Raw genomic sequence first — 15,131 nt, 5'->3', positions numbered from 1 at the left:
TTTATCTTTAGACCCCCCCCCCCATCAATACACAGGAAGCTGTCATAGGGTGTATCGTTCAGCGCGAGAACCCCAGACCTGCCTTCCTCCTAGGCAGTTATGTGTGAAACACATCTCACTGTCCTAGAAATACCTCGGACATGATGAAAACAAGCCTAGATTCCCCCAAGGTGAAATAACCCTTTAAAGATTTCTACTTGAAACACACTTCTACACTTTTAACTGACACATCTCTACACTTCTATGCACATAGAAGTGTACTTGACATAAACTTTATGAGCACTTCTTAGGATCACACACTTCTGCAAGAGTGGAGTGCAGTACGGCAGTGGAAAGTTGGGCAGAACATGTTGGTAAGAGAACAGAGAGGACAGTGTGCTGTTTTAGGTTTGAGAGGACAGAGAGCTGTGTTAGGTTTGAGACTGAAGGACCACTCCACTGCTTGTCTCTGTGTGAGCTATGTGCTGTTGGTCAGAGATAGATAGGCTTCAGCGATAACAACAAGCTCTCATACTTTCTGAGATGTCACACATTCTGAGAGGTTTTCTCTGGGTATCATTGCGTGTCACTTTAAAGTCATTTGCCCACTTAATCCTCCCACCACACACAAGCAGACACAATCTGATATTCAGGAACATCCTTCAGAAACAGGCCTCCCAGGGAGGGATTTCAGTGAGACACCAAGACGATGTCAAAACCCATCACTGTCACAACTTGTGTGTGCATCTTCCCACTCCAACTATCTCCATCAGTATACGGTCTCTGCCTTTTAAATACAGCTCATCTTTTTCACAAGGGCTCTGTCAATCCTGTGGATTGAAGTCCTGCCTAATAATCAGGATAATTTCACCATCAGGGCTGTTATTAAGGGAGGTAAGGTGGGTTTGTGGTTATGGATTCCTTCTTGTAGTAGTGTTCTGACTGATATGAAAGGAGAAGAGCGGACACTATTAAACAAGATGATTGTCCCCTGGCTTCACCCAAAGAAATAATCAACATGAAACATTCTGTGTGAAAGAGAGATATGGAGAGAGAAAGAGAAAAAAACAGAGAGAGAAAGAGAGACAGAAATAAAGACATGGAGAGAGATATAGAGTGAGATACGGAGAGAATGAGACAGACATTAAGATACGGAGAGGAATAGAGAGAGATACAGAGAGGAATAGAGAGAGATACGGAGAGAATGAGACAGACATTAAGATACAGAGAAGAATAGAGAGATATGGAGAGAAATAGAGAGAGAGATACGGAGAGAAAGAGAAAAAGATACGGAGAGGAATAGAGTGAGATACGAAGAGGAATAGAGTGAGATACGGAGAGGAATAGAGTGAGATACGGAGAGGAATAGAGTGAGATACGGAGAGGAATAGAGAGAGATACGGAGAGGAATAGAGAGATACGGAGAGGAATAGAGAGATACGGAGAGGAATAGAGAGAGATACAGAGTTTAATATAAAGAGATACAGAGAGGAATAGAGTGAGATACGGAGAGAAAGAGACAGAAATGAAGATACGGAGAGGAATAGAGAGAGAGATACAGAGATGAAGAGAGGGAGAGATACAGAGAGGAATAGAGAGAGAGAGATACGGAGATGAAGAGAGAGAGATACGGAGAGGAATAGAGAGAGAGATACGGAGAGGAAGAGAGAGAGAGATACGGAGAGGAATAGAGAGAGAGATACGGAGAGGAATAGAGAGAGATACAGAGAGGAATAGAGAGAGAGATACGGAGATGAAGAGAGAGATACGGAGAGGAAGAGAGAGAGAGATACGGAGAGGAAGAGAGAGAGAGATACGGAGAGGAATAGAGAGAGAGATACAGAGAGGAATAGAGAGAGAGATACGGAGATGAAGAGAGAGAGATACGGAGAGGAATAGAGAGAGAGATACGGAGAAGAATAGAGAGAGAGATACGGAGAGGAATAGAGAGAGAGATACGGAGAGGAATAGAGAGAGAGAGACGGAGAGGAAGAGAGAGAGAGATACGGAGAGGAATAGAGAGAGAGATACAGAGAGGAATAGAGAGAGAGATACGGAGATGAAGAGAGAGAGATACGGAGAGGAATAGAGAGAGAGATACGGAGAGGAATAGAGAGAGAGATACGGAGAGGAATAGAGAGAGATACAGAGAGGAATAGAGAGAGAGATACGGAGATGAAGAGAGAGATACGGAGAGGAAGAGAGAGAGAGATACGGAGAGGAATAGAGAGAGAGATACAGAGAGGAATAGAGAGAGAGATACAGAGAGGAATAGAGAGAGAGATACGGAGAGTAATAGAGAGAGAGATACAGAGAGGAATAGAGAGAGAGATACGGAGAGGAATAGAGAGAGAGATACGGAGATGAAGAGAGAGAGATACGGAGAGGAATAGAGAGAGCTACGGAGAGGAATAGAGCGAAAGAGATATGGAGAGGAATAGAGAGAGAGATACATAGAGAGATATGACAAATATGACCATAATTCTATACCCATTATTCCTGCTTACAAACAAAAACTAAAGCAGGAAGTACCAGTGACTCGCTCAATATGGAAGTGGTCAGATGCTATGCTACAGGACTGTTTTGCTAGCACAGACTGGAATATGTTTCGGGATTCACCCAATAGCATTGAGGAGTATACTACCTCAGTCATCAGCTTCATCAGTAACTGCATTGATGACGTCGTCCCCACAGTGACCGTACGTAAATATCCCAACCAGAAGCCATGGATTACATGCAACATCTTCATTGAGCTAAAGGCTAGAGCTGCCTCTTTCAAGGAGCGGGACACTAATATGGATGCGCATAAAAAATTCCACTATGCCCTCAGACGAACCATCAAACAAGCAAAGCGTCAATACAGGATTAAGACTGAATCCTACTACACCGGCTCTGACACTCGTCGGATGTGGCAGGGCTTGAAAACTATTACGGACTACAAAGGGAAACCCAGATGCGAGCTGCCCAGTGATGCGAGCCTACCAGACGAGCTAAATGCCTTTTATGCTCGCTTCGAGGCAAGCAACACTGAAGCATGCACGAGAGCCCCAGCTGTTCTGGATGACTGTGTAATAACGCTCTCGATAGCCGATGTGAGCAAGACCTTTAAACAGGTCAACATTCACAAAGCCGCACGTCCAGGCGGATTACCAGGACGTGTACTCAAAGCATGGACCAACTGGCAAGTGTACCTACATGTTTCTAGCAGACCACCATAGTCCCTGTGTCCAAGGAAGCAAAGGTAACCTGCCTAAATGATTACCGCTCCGTTGAGCTCATGTTCGTAGGCATGAAGTGCTTTGAGAGGCTGGTCATGCATCACAAAAACAGCATCCTTCCAGATACCCTAGACCCACTCCAATTCGCATACCACCCCAACAGATGACACAATCTCAATCACACTCCACACTGCCCTTTCCCACCTGGACAAAAGGAACACGTATGTGAGAATGCTGTTCATTGACTTCAGTTCAGCGTTCAACACTGTAGTGCCGAAAAAGCTCATCACTAAGCTTAGGACCCTGGGAGTAAACACCTCCCTCTGCAACTGGATCCTGAGCTTCCTAATGGGCCGCTCCCAGATAGTAAGGGTAGGCAACAACACATCTGCCACGCTGATCCTCAACACGGGGCCCCCTCAGGAGACTGAAAAGATTTGGCATGGGTCCCTAGATTCTCAAAAAGTTCTACAGCTGCACCATCCCAAGCATCCTGACCAGTTGCATCACCGCCTGATATGGCAACTGCTCGGCATCCGACCGTAAGGCTCTACAGAGGGTAGTGCGTACGGCCCAGTACATCCCTGGGGCCAAGCTTCCTGCCATACAGGACCTATATACCAGGCGGTGTCAGAGGGTAGTGTGTACGGCCCAGTACATCCCTGGGGCCAAGCCTCCTGCCATACAGGACCTATATACCAGGTGGTGTCAGAGGAAGGCTAAAAAAATTGCAGTTACTTTACTTGTACCTACACATACAAATGACCTCGACTAACCTGTACCCCCTGCACATTGACTAACCTGTACCCCTGCACATTGACTAACCTGTACCCCTGCACATTGACTAACCTGTACCCCCTGCACATTGACTAACCTGTACCCCCTGCACATTGACTAACCTGTACCCCCTGCACATTGACTAACCTGTACCCCCTGCACATTGACTAACCTGTACCCCCTGCACGTTGACTAACCTGTACCCCCTGCACATTGACTAACCTGTACCCCCTGCACGTTGACTAACCTGTACCCCCTGCACATTGACTAACCTGTACCCCCTGCACATTGACTAACCTGTACCCCCTGCACATTGACTAACCTGTACCCCCTGCACATTGACTAACCTGTACCCCCTGCACATTGACTAACCTGTACCCCCTGCACATTGACTAACCTGTACCCCCTGCACATTGACTAACCTGTACCCCCTGCACATTGACTAACTTGTACCCCCTGCACGTTGACTAACCTGTACCCCCTGCACATTGACTAACCTGTACCCCCTGCACATTGACTAACCTGTACCCCCGCACATTGACTCGGTACCGGTATCCCCTGTATATAGCCTCGGTATTGTTATTTTATTGTAATACTTTTTATTTTGTTTTATACTTTAGTTCATTTAGTAAATATTTTCTTAACTCTATTTCTTGAACTGCATTGTTGGTTAAGGTCTTGTAAGTAAGCATTTCACGGTAAGGTCTACTACACATGTTGTATTTGGCCCATGTGACAAAATAACATTTTATTTGATTATAATTTCGAGTCTCATAGCAAAGGGTCTGAATACTTACAGAAATAAGGTAGTTTAAAAAAAAAAAAAAATACATTTGCACAAAAAAACTGTTTTCGCTTTGTCATTATGGGGTATTGTGTGTAGATTGAAGAGGGGAAAATAAGGCTGTAAAGTAACAAAATGTGGAGAAATACAAGGACAAGGAAATACAAGGACTCTGAATACTTTCTGAATGCACTGTACGCGGTCTGAGGTATTCAACATCAAAGACGTAAAAAATGACAGTATAATAAAAATTCAAATGACTTTCACACTGGACGACTCCTTACTTGGAATGACTGTCAACTAAAACTTATGTTAGAGAAATTAAAACCATATAAATGTAACATTTTTCTCTTATAGACTGAGCCTCTCTCTGCACTTTTGAGACAATTAAATATATAAATATATATATTTTTTACTTTAAAAACACTGGTTGTAACAAACTATCATTGCTGGTTGCACCAAATGACTATTCTTTCACGGTGTCATTTTTTAGGCAGATCTCTCTCTCTTACTCAAACACACACACATACAGTAAAGAGTAAGTATGGTTTCTTATTCAACAATTAAATGTTTAATAAATTACCAAAAATAAGACTCAAATGATTTATCACGTAGAAACATTTCATCATGAACATGGCAATGAACTTCTAAAAACATGGTTCAAATCATGCATTATGATGCATTCCTTAAACAATGTTAAAAACACTGTTAAGAATCATTGTACTACGTAAATAGTAAAGTTATTGAAATACTGTAAAGATATTCAAACATGAAAATAGAAAACATAGAAGAAAGTGTTCTTCTACATCACATGGAAATCGCTCTGTGCAATGTCTTGTAGAAACATTCAAACGTAACATTAAAACATCCAAAACAATGTGTTTTGGTTTGTGCGGAACAGTGCAAGATTAAAATTGACCAATTAAAAACATTTAAAAGGTGGAAGCAATTCATGAGGTTCAAAGATTTATGACAAATGATCACTTTGCAGCAAAAGTTGTAACAGAAACTCATTGAAGTTGACAATAATCAAACTTGCATTCCTCAAACAGTTTGTTGGAGGTTGTTGCTGCACTAGAGTGGTGTAAAAACAGCCCAGTCTGTGTCAGACAGATGAGATGTTCTTAAGCTAAAGGGTTCACTGATCATTGCCTTCACATTCTCCTTCATAACAGAAGGTAAAGTCTGGCACAGATGGCCAGACAAAAAAACATTTATCACTCCATGCTTCTGCATCCTCCCCCAAATAACCTTCAGCATCTGACCTAAAAAGGAGTGGTCTTCGTAGCTGACAATGACAAATCTGCTACGGACTTTCAGTCAAGGCGTTGGCGTTGGCCACAGCCTCTGCTTTGTCTTGTTGTACCTCAGTGATGGTGTTCTCCTGGTTGTGTTCTTCATTGAAGTTCACTTCCACACGACTGAAAGAGGTGTTGCAGATGATTGGTCTGCTACAGAAGGAAGATACTTCAAAGTGGTTTATTTTCCCTGCCACTGTGGAGGCGTGGTGCAATTTCATGGTTCGCCTGACACCAGCGAGGTTGTTGGGCACCGCTTCGTCGTACTTAGTGATCTCTGCAATCCAAAAGAACTTGATGCTCGATCCACTATTATCAAGTAGTTTGAAGAGCTCTGAAAATCCTCCCCCCGTTGAACGTGTTTGTCCGCACAACATTTCACAGCCCTGCCCTATGCCATCTGGTGCCCCCTTCCCGTGGGCCTTTTCAGAAAAGTTCCAGGTGATTTGTTTGGATCATATACATGTGGTACAGTACATGTTCGTCTTGTTTCTGTATTGGGTAACCAGATCATCACTCATCATTTGGAGGGTCGTGATTTGTGGATTCTTGTTTTTTGACATCTCTTAGGACAGGCTCCAGGTGAGCCCATACTGCTCTCTCGTCATGTCTAAAGGAGTCAGATATGGTGGCGTAGGACTGGCTTCCCTCTGGCTTCCCACACAACACTTGTATGGATCGTAGCCTGCTGTCTACTCCCCCCAAAGTGAAACGACTGGATTTCTGCAAAGTTCTCAGAGAAAACTATGTGAACGACCACCTCTTCCTCTCTGAGACTTTCCTTCAGATATCTACAGTTCTGTCACACCCTGATCTGTTTCACCTGTTCCTATGTCCACCCCCTCCAGGTGTTGCTTATTCTTTCCCCCAGTGTATTTATCCCTGCCTTTCCTGTCTCTCTGGGCCAGTGTATTTATCTCTGTGTTTCCTGTCTCTCTGTACCAGTGTATTTATCCCTGTGTTTCCTGTCTCTCTGGGCCAGTGTATTTATCCCTGTGTTTCCTGTCTCTCTGTACCAGTGTATTTATCCCTGTGTTTCCTGTCTCTCTGGGCCAGTGTATTTATCCCTGTGTTTCCTGTCTCTCTGTACCAGTGTATTTATCCCGGTGTTTCCTGTCTCTCTGTACCAGTGTATTTATCCCTGTGTTTCCTGTCTCTCTGTACCAGTGTATTTATCCCTGTGTTTCCAGTCTCTCTGTGCCAGTTCATCTTGTATGTCCAAGCCTACCAGCGTTTTTCCCGGTTTCCTTTTCTCCTTTTGCTAGTTCTCCCGGTTCTGACCCTTGCTTGTTTTCTGGATTCCATGCCCGCCTGCCTGACCATTCTGCCTGCCCTGACCTCGAACCTACCTGCCCTTTGGTACCTCCTGAACTCTGAACTGGTTTTGACCATTTGCCTGTCCACAACCATTCTCTTGCCTAGTCCCTTTGAATTGATTAAACATCTTAAACTCCCACCCTCTGCCTCCTGTGTCTGCATCTGGGTCTCGCCTCGTGTCATGATAGTTCTCTACTTGGTGGATCCAGGTGAACTGGTGCTTTACTAGAGCGTCTAGCTGTCGGTCGAATACCTATTTCGTGTCTTTAAGGGATCCAGGTTGAGACACTTTGTCAGCAGTCATCTCCGTCTTCCACTGTTGCTAGGAGATATGCCTAGTTGATGTCTACGATGTGTCAGCAAATGCAACTTGATTCCTTTTCACACACATACGGTGCATATCTAGATTAATGGCATAGTAGTTATTTACTTACGCATATTTTCAGTATTAGCTGCTTGATATGAGCTACACTCAAACTGTAAAACACGGACATAAAACACCCATATCCTACAAAAACATGTTTTTACTTCAAATGAGATGTATTTGTGTGTACAATAAAAAACAAATGGATAGATAGCTTTAATACAAAGACAAACAGATTGATATCATTCAGTACTTTTGTTTGTCATATTGTGCAATTGGAATTTCTGTGCCGTATAACTTTTCATATGTAAACATGTTTTACAGGCAACTGCAGTTGTACCCACTTGACTTTGACCTTAGGTATGTACACTATATATACAAGAGTATGTGGACACCCCTTCAAATTAGTGGATTCGGCTATTTCAGCCAAACCTGTTGCTGACAGGTGTATAAAATCGAGCACACAGCCATGCAATCTCCATAGACAAACATTGGCAGTAGAATGACCTTACTGAAGAGCTCAGTGACTTTCAATGTGGTACCGTCATAGGATGCCACCTTTCCATCAAGTCAGTTCGTCCAATATCTGCCCTGCTAGACCTGCCCCGGTCAACTGTAAGTGCTGTTATTGTGAAGTGGAAACGTCTAGGAGCAACAACGGCTCATCCTTGAAGTGGTAGGCCACACATGCTCACAGAACGGGACCGTGGAGTGCTGAAGTACGTAAAAATCATCTGTCCTCGGTTGCAACACTCACTACTGAGTTCCAAACTGCCCCTGGAAGCAACGTCAGCACAATAACTGTTCGTCGGGAGCGTCATGAAATGGGTTTCCATGGCCGAGCAGCCGCACACAAGCCTAACATCATCATGCATAATGCCAAGTGTCGGCTGGAGTAGTGTAAAGCTCGCCGCCATTGGACTCTGGAGCAGTGGAAACACGTTATCTGGAGTGATGAATCATTCTTCACCATCTGGCAGTCCGACGGACTAATCTGGGTTTGGTGGGTGCCAGGAGAACGCTACCTGCCCCAATGCATAGCGCCAACTGTACAGTTTGGTGGAAGAGGAATAATGGTCTGGGGCTGTTTTTCATGGTTTAGGCTCGGCACCTTAGTTCCAGTGAAGGGAAATATTAACGTTACAGCATACAATTACATTCTAGATGATTCTGTGCTTCCAACTTTGTGGCAACAGTTTGGGGAAGGTCCTTTCCTGTTTCAGCATGGCAATGACTCTGTGCACAAAAGTGAAGTCAATACAGAAATGGTTTGTCGAGATCGTGTTGGAACACCGACTGTGAGCCAGGCCTAATCGCCCAACATCAGTGCCCGACCTCACTAATGCTCTTGTGGCTGAATGGAAGAAAGTCTTAGCAGCAATGTTCCAACATCTAGCGGAAAGCCTTTCCAGTAGAGTGGAGGCTGTTATAGCAGCAAAGTGAGGACCAACTCCATATTAATGCCCATGATTTTGGAATGAGATGTTCGACGAGCGGGTGTCCTCATACTTTTGGTCATATAGTGTATCTTGAGTATGAAAATAAAATATATATTCAGATCATTTTTATTGTTTTTTAGCGGTTGTACCAAATTCTGCGATTTTTGGGGTAAAAACCTGACCTGGAGTGGAAATGTGAACATTTACGAGAGACTTGCTAACCTTTCTTCTTAACCAAAGATTATGTCACAGGCATCTTAATGATGCCACATGTTGTCACATGTTGATCCAAAATCATAAAGGCTATTTTTCCCAGACTAAAGTATTTTAAGCCTTTCTGCCTAAACTGTCATACTCATATAGCAGTGTAGTGTAATAGACCGTTACAGAATCAGAACCAGACCAGAATAATGTCGAGACAGTTGTGTTATTTATGATGTTTTATTAACACCTATATAGGTTGCATTCGTCTTCGGACAGGTGCACCAAATTATATATATCTTTTTTTACTTTAGAGCACCAGAAGTGACCGTTTTTTAAAAATGTAACCATTAACTATTTTAGGACACAGTAAAAGGGCATAGTTGCATAACATAAAATGCGTATATATCGGTTGTGGATTTTTGGAAAATATTTCCTCCGGACACCAAAATATGCACGTCATTGATCCACCTATTGTTATGCAGTTCAGCCCTCCTTCCCCTCAAAAACTACAGAGAGCCGCGATCTCTCAAAAACAACCACTCCTCCTTAAGATAGAAGAACAAAAGACGTTGTGTCCCTCCTTTCATGTAGTACTTTTCACAGTAATTTCCTTCTGCTTGGTATACTGTGAGGAGCATAGGAAATGAATAGCATTCAATAACCTAATGCTGCTACAGCCTGCTAGAATCATTCCCCTATTGCTGCTACAGCCTGCTAGAATCATTCCCCTATTGCTGCTACAGCCTGCTAGAATCATTCCCCTATTGCTGCTACAGCCTGCTAGAATCATTCCCCTATTGCTGCTACAGCCTGCTAGAATCATTCCCCTATTGCTGCTACAGCCTGCTAGAATCATTCCCCTATTGCTGCTACAGCCTGCTAGAATCATTCCCCTATTGCTGCTACAGCCTGCTAGAATCATTCCCCTATTGCTGCTACAGCCTGCTAGAATCATTCCCCTATTGCTGCTACAGCCTGCTAGAATCATTCCCGGGTGGCTCTCCCTCTTGCTTGTAAATTGAATCAGGTGTCATACGAGCTGCCACATAAATCTCATAGTACACTCTGCACACAACACAGGGGTCAACTGAGGTCAACCACTTATTAATCCCTGTTAACAGACAGAGAGAAACAACAGGGAAACAAGGGCTGATGTGGAGCCAAAGTTAGTCAACAACCCCCCCCCCCCCCCTTACATAGCACAACAGCACCCCACAATGCTTGACCCCTTTCCACACACCCACAGGGAAACACACACACACACACACACACAGGGAAGAGGATAGAGAAAAGAGGATAGAGGAGAGAACAAAAAAAGGAGGAATGGAGACATGGAGAGAGGGATGGAGAGAGGGAGAGGGATGAGAGACCGAGAGGGATGAGAGAGAGGGATGAGAGAGAGAGAGAGAGAGAGAGAGAGAGTAATGATGGAGAGAGAGAGGGATCATGGAGAGAGAGAGAGGGATGGGTGGGGAGAGAGAGGGATGAAAATAGAGAGAGGGATTGAGAGAGAGGGAGAGAGAGATGGATGGAGAGAGAGAGAGCAGGATGGTGAGAGAGAGAGGGATGGAGAGAGAGAGAGAGAGAGAGAAAGAGGGCGATGGAGAGAGAGAGGGGGGGGGATGGAGAGAGAGAGAGGGGGATGGAGAGAGAGAGAGAAAGAGAAAGAGGGGGATGGAGAGAGAGAGAGAGAGAGAGGGGGATGGAGAGAGAGAGAGAGAGAGGGGGGGATGGAGAGAGAGAGAGAGAGAGGGATGGAGTGAGAGAGAGAGAGAGGGATGGAGTGAGAGAGAGAGGGATGGATGGAGAGAGAGAGGGGGGGGTGGAGAGAGAGATAGAGGGGGATGGGAGAGAGAGAAAGAGAGAGAGTGAGAGGGATGGAGAGAGAGAGGGTGGGATGGAGAGAGAGAGGGATGGAGAGAGAGAGAGGGGGATGGAGGGAGAGAGAGAGAGAGAGAGCGAGAGAGAGAGAGAGAGAGGGGGGGGGGGGTGGAGAGAGAGACAGAGAGAGAGAGAGAGAGAGATAGAGAGAGGGGGATGGAATGAGAGAGAGAGTGATGGAGAGAGAGAGACAGGGGGTGGAGAGAGAGAGAGAGGGGGATGGGGAGAGAGAGAGAGGGGGGGTGGAGAGAGAGAGAGAGAGAGAGAGAGAGAGAGAGAGAGAGAGAGAGAGAGATGGGGATGGAAAGAGAGTAGCAGTGCAGCAGTGGGGTGTGAGATGTCCTGATCATGAGAATGGACAAGATCTGTCTCTATCGCTGACCTCCTTTGCATTTAATGTGTGTGTGCTGGGTATGTACTGTATGTGAGAGAGAGAGGGCAGGATGGATGGATGGATATATCATTTTTATTGTTTATTTCACTTATTGTATATTATCTACCTCACTTGCTTTGGCAATGTTAACACATGTTTCCCATGCCAATAAAGCCCCTTGAATTGAGAGAGAGAGATGGGTGTGGAGAGAGAGAGAGATGGAGAAAGAGAGAGAGATGGGTATGGGTGTGAGAGAGAGAGAGAGAGAGAGAGAGAGAGAGAGAGAGAGAGAGAGAGAGGTGTGGGTGTGGAGAGAGAGAGGGAGAGAGACAGAAAGAGAGAGAGGTGATATTGAAGGGAGGACAGGATCTGTCTCTATCAGTCATTCTGCCTGATCAGCAGCCCACCCACAACAGCCAGCAAATCAATACCCGAACTGAGGACAGTGTGTTATGTGGTTGTGTATGTGTGTGTTATAACATAGGGCTGTGGACTATGTAAAGAGGGAAAGTGTGTGTGGGAGAATATCTATCGTTCCAGTACTGTATATGAGCATCATACCTCTAGTATTGCAGTATAATTACAGATTCATATCAATCTGATATGGTTACTGTATGTGTGACGTTGTGTGTGAGGGGTATTTTATGTAGGAGTATAATCCTTGGCTGGAAACAACGGTGCATCATCTCCCCTCTGTATTGACACCTTCACTATACATCTATTCTCTTTCACCCTCATCTCTTTATCACTGCCTCTCTCTGTCACTCATCTCCCCCTCATTCCATTCTCTCTCATCCCCCTTTGTCTCTCTCTCTTTCATCCCCCTTTCTCTATCTCTCTCTCATCCCCATTTCTATCTCTCTCATCCCCCTCTCTCTCTCTTATCCCCTTTCTCTCTCTCTCATCCCCCTTTCTCTATCTCTCTCATCCCCCCTCTCTCTCTCTCATCCCCCTTTCTCTCTCTCATCCCCCTTTCTCTCTCTCTCTCTCATCCCCCTTTCTCTCATCCCCCTTTCTCTCTCTCTCTCTCATCCCCCTTTCTCTCTCTCTCTCATCCCCCTTTCTCTCCCTCTCTCTCATCCCCCTTTCTCTCTCTCTCTCATCCCCCTTTCTCTCTCTCTCTCATCCTCATTTCTCTCTCTCTCTCATCCACCTTTCTCTCTCTCTCATCCCCCTTTCTCTATCTCTCTCATCCCCCCTCTCTCTCTCTCATCCCCCTTTCTCTCTCTCATCCCCCTTTCTCTCTCTCTCTCTCATCCCCCTTTCTCTCATCCCCCTTTCTCTCTCTCTCTCTCTCATCCCCCTTTCTCTCTCTCTCATCCCCCTTTCTCTCCCTCTCTCTCATCCCCCTTTCTCTCTCTCTCTCATCCCCCTTTCTCTCTCTCTCTCATCCTCATTTCTCTCTCTCTCTCATCCACCTTTCTCTCTCTCTCTCATCCCCCTTTCTCTCTCTCTCTCATCCCCCTTTCTCTCTCTCTCTCATCCCCCTTTCTCTCTCTCTCTCATCCCCCTTTCTCTCTCTCTCTCTCATCCCCCTTTCTCTCTCATCCCCCTTTCTCTCTCTCTCTCATCCCCCTTTCTCTCTCTCTCTCATCCCCCTTTCTTTCACTCAGAGGATCAACTAATCTCTTGTGGATTGTAAAGGACAAACCTGCTGTTTCAATCCCTGTGTGTGTGTGTGTTTGTGTGTGTGTGTGTGTGTGTGTGTGTGTGTATTCCAATGTGGCAGCCTCTACAGAGTATATTTCTACTATGTATCCAAATCTCATTCTGACTTCCAGTGCATTAACATACAACTGCAGCCCTAATGTATTCCTACCAGTGGACTCAGAGAAGCTGTTGTTCCATAAATGTTGTTCCAGACGTTTGTTTCTGCCGTGACTCTCTGCTGTGGTCTCTCTCGTGGCAAGGCTTGCTTTTTCATGAATTTCTCTTGACTTTAACCTTTAATAACCCAGTTAACCATGAATAACCCAGTTAACCATGAACAACCCAGGTAACCATGATCAACCCAGTTAACCATGATCAACCCAGTTAACCATGAACAACCCAGTTAACCATGAACAACCCAGTTAACCATGAACAACCCAGTTAACCATGAACAAACCATGAACAACCCAGTTAACCATGAACAACCCAGTTAACCATGAACAACCCAGTTAACCATGAATAACCCAGTTAACCATGAACAACCCAGTTAACCATGAACAACCCAGTTAACCATGAACAACCCAGTTAACCATGAACAACCCAGTTAACCATGAATAACCCAGTTAGCCATGAATAACCCAGTTAGCCATGAATAACCCAGTTAGCCATGAATAACCCAGTTAACCATGAATAACCCAGTTAACCATGAATAACCCAGTTAGCCATGAATAACCCAGTTACCCATGAATAACCCAGTTAACCATGAACAACCCAGTTAACCATGAATAACCCAGTTAACCATGAATAACCCAGTTAGAACCAAAGTGATGAAACTGAGATGAAACAGATTTTTCAACAGAGGCCTGTTTCCGCATGAGTGAGATCTTGACGTTCCAGGTTTGATCTGTTGTACAGTATGATACAGTATGACTGCCTGCTTGAGCTTCCTGCTCAAAGGACAGTGACTGTGCCCACTAGGCTAAACGGTCAGCCCTTCCCCTGCCTGGGAGGCACACAGCCAGCCACTCTTCAGGTCTCAGACGAGGAAATCGTGGCAGCTTCTGTGCATACCTATCCTTTATCGCCTCTGTGTGCTGCACCAACCGCAAACACACACATATACCCACCCCCCCACCAATGTGGCACAAGGCTGATTTCAAAGTAATTTAATTACTGAAATGCAATTAATTCAGCACTCACTGGCAATCAGAGGAGTGACACACACACACACACACACACACACACACCGAGTTCACAGCCAGCTCATCATCAGAGATTAACAAACGATACGTCATGGGATTAATGGGATTAATAACAAAATATGGTTGTTCGTCTCAGTTTGTTTCTATGACGCATACAAGCAAAGTGGAGATTTTTTTTCCCCAATGGCTTTGGTGGAGGTGGTGTAGGCCTAGTGAACTAACTGGTTTGCTATTTTTCAATCATTTTTAAGTAACATGTTCTTGATCATTTGCATTAGCATTGTTATTCATGTGAGTCAAAATGTGTGTCATGGCAAAATGTGTAGAATAGCAGGAAATTAGCTTTAAACTGCAACATTTTATCTCAGCATCATGGCAAAATGTGTAGAATATCATTATAAAACTCCCAACTTATTTTCAACACTACTTGTGTTAAAAATGCAGGAAGTGAACTGTTTCAATAAACAACAATGTTTTCCTGGCCTGGGCGTGTGGTGCCCCAAGGCCTGGGCGTGTGGTTCCCCGGGGCCTGGGCGTGTGGTTCCCCAGGTGGGAAATCAACCCTGTTATTATAACATAAAACACTCGAGAGAAGGAATTTCCAGTCAATACTAGGCGTAATCCATTTCAAGGACATTAGAGACC

General features: G+C 44.7%; 1 protein-coding gene across 1 annotated transcript in view; it reads right to left on the bottom strand.

The window, feature by feature from the left end:
* The window catches only part of LOC139385827 (neuroserpin-like), a 59,146-nt gene that overhangs the window by 43,599 nt on the left and 416 nt on the right, over positions 1-15,131 (bottom strand). The gene's annotated exons all lie outside the window — the stretch shown is intronic.

The sequence above is a fragment of the Oncorhynchus clarkii genome, chromosome 27 (genome assembly GCF_045791955.1).
Source record: "Oncorhynchus clarkii lewisi isolate Uvic-CL-2024 chromosome 27, UVic_Ocla_1.0, whole genome shotgun sequence".
In the NCBI taxonomy this organism is placed as follows: domain Eukaryota; kingdom Metazoa; phylum Chordata; class Actinopteri; order Salmoniformes; family Salmonidae; genus Oncorhynchus; species Oncorhynchus clarkii.
The sequence above is the reverse complement of the archived record's forward strand: the minus strand, read 5'-3'. Positions and strand labels throughout refer to the sequence as shown.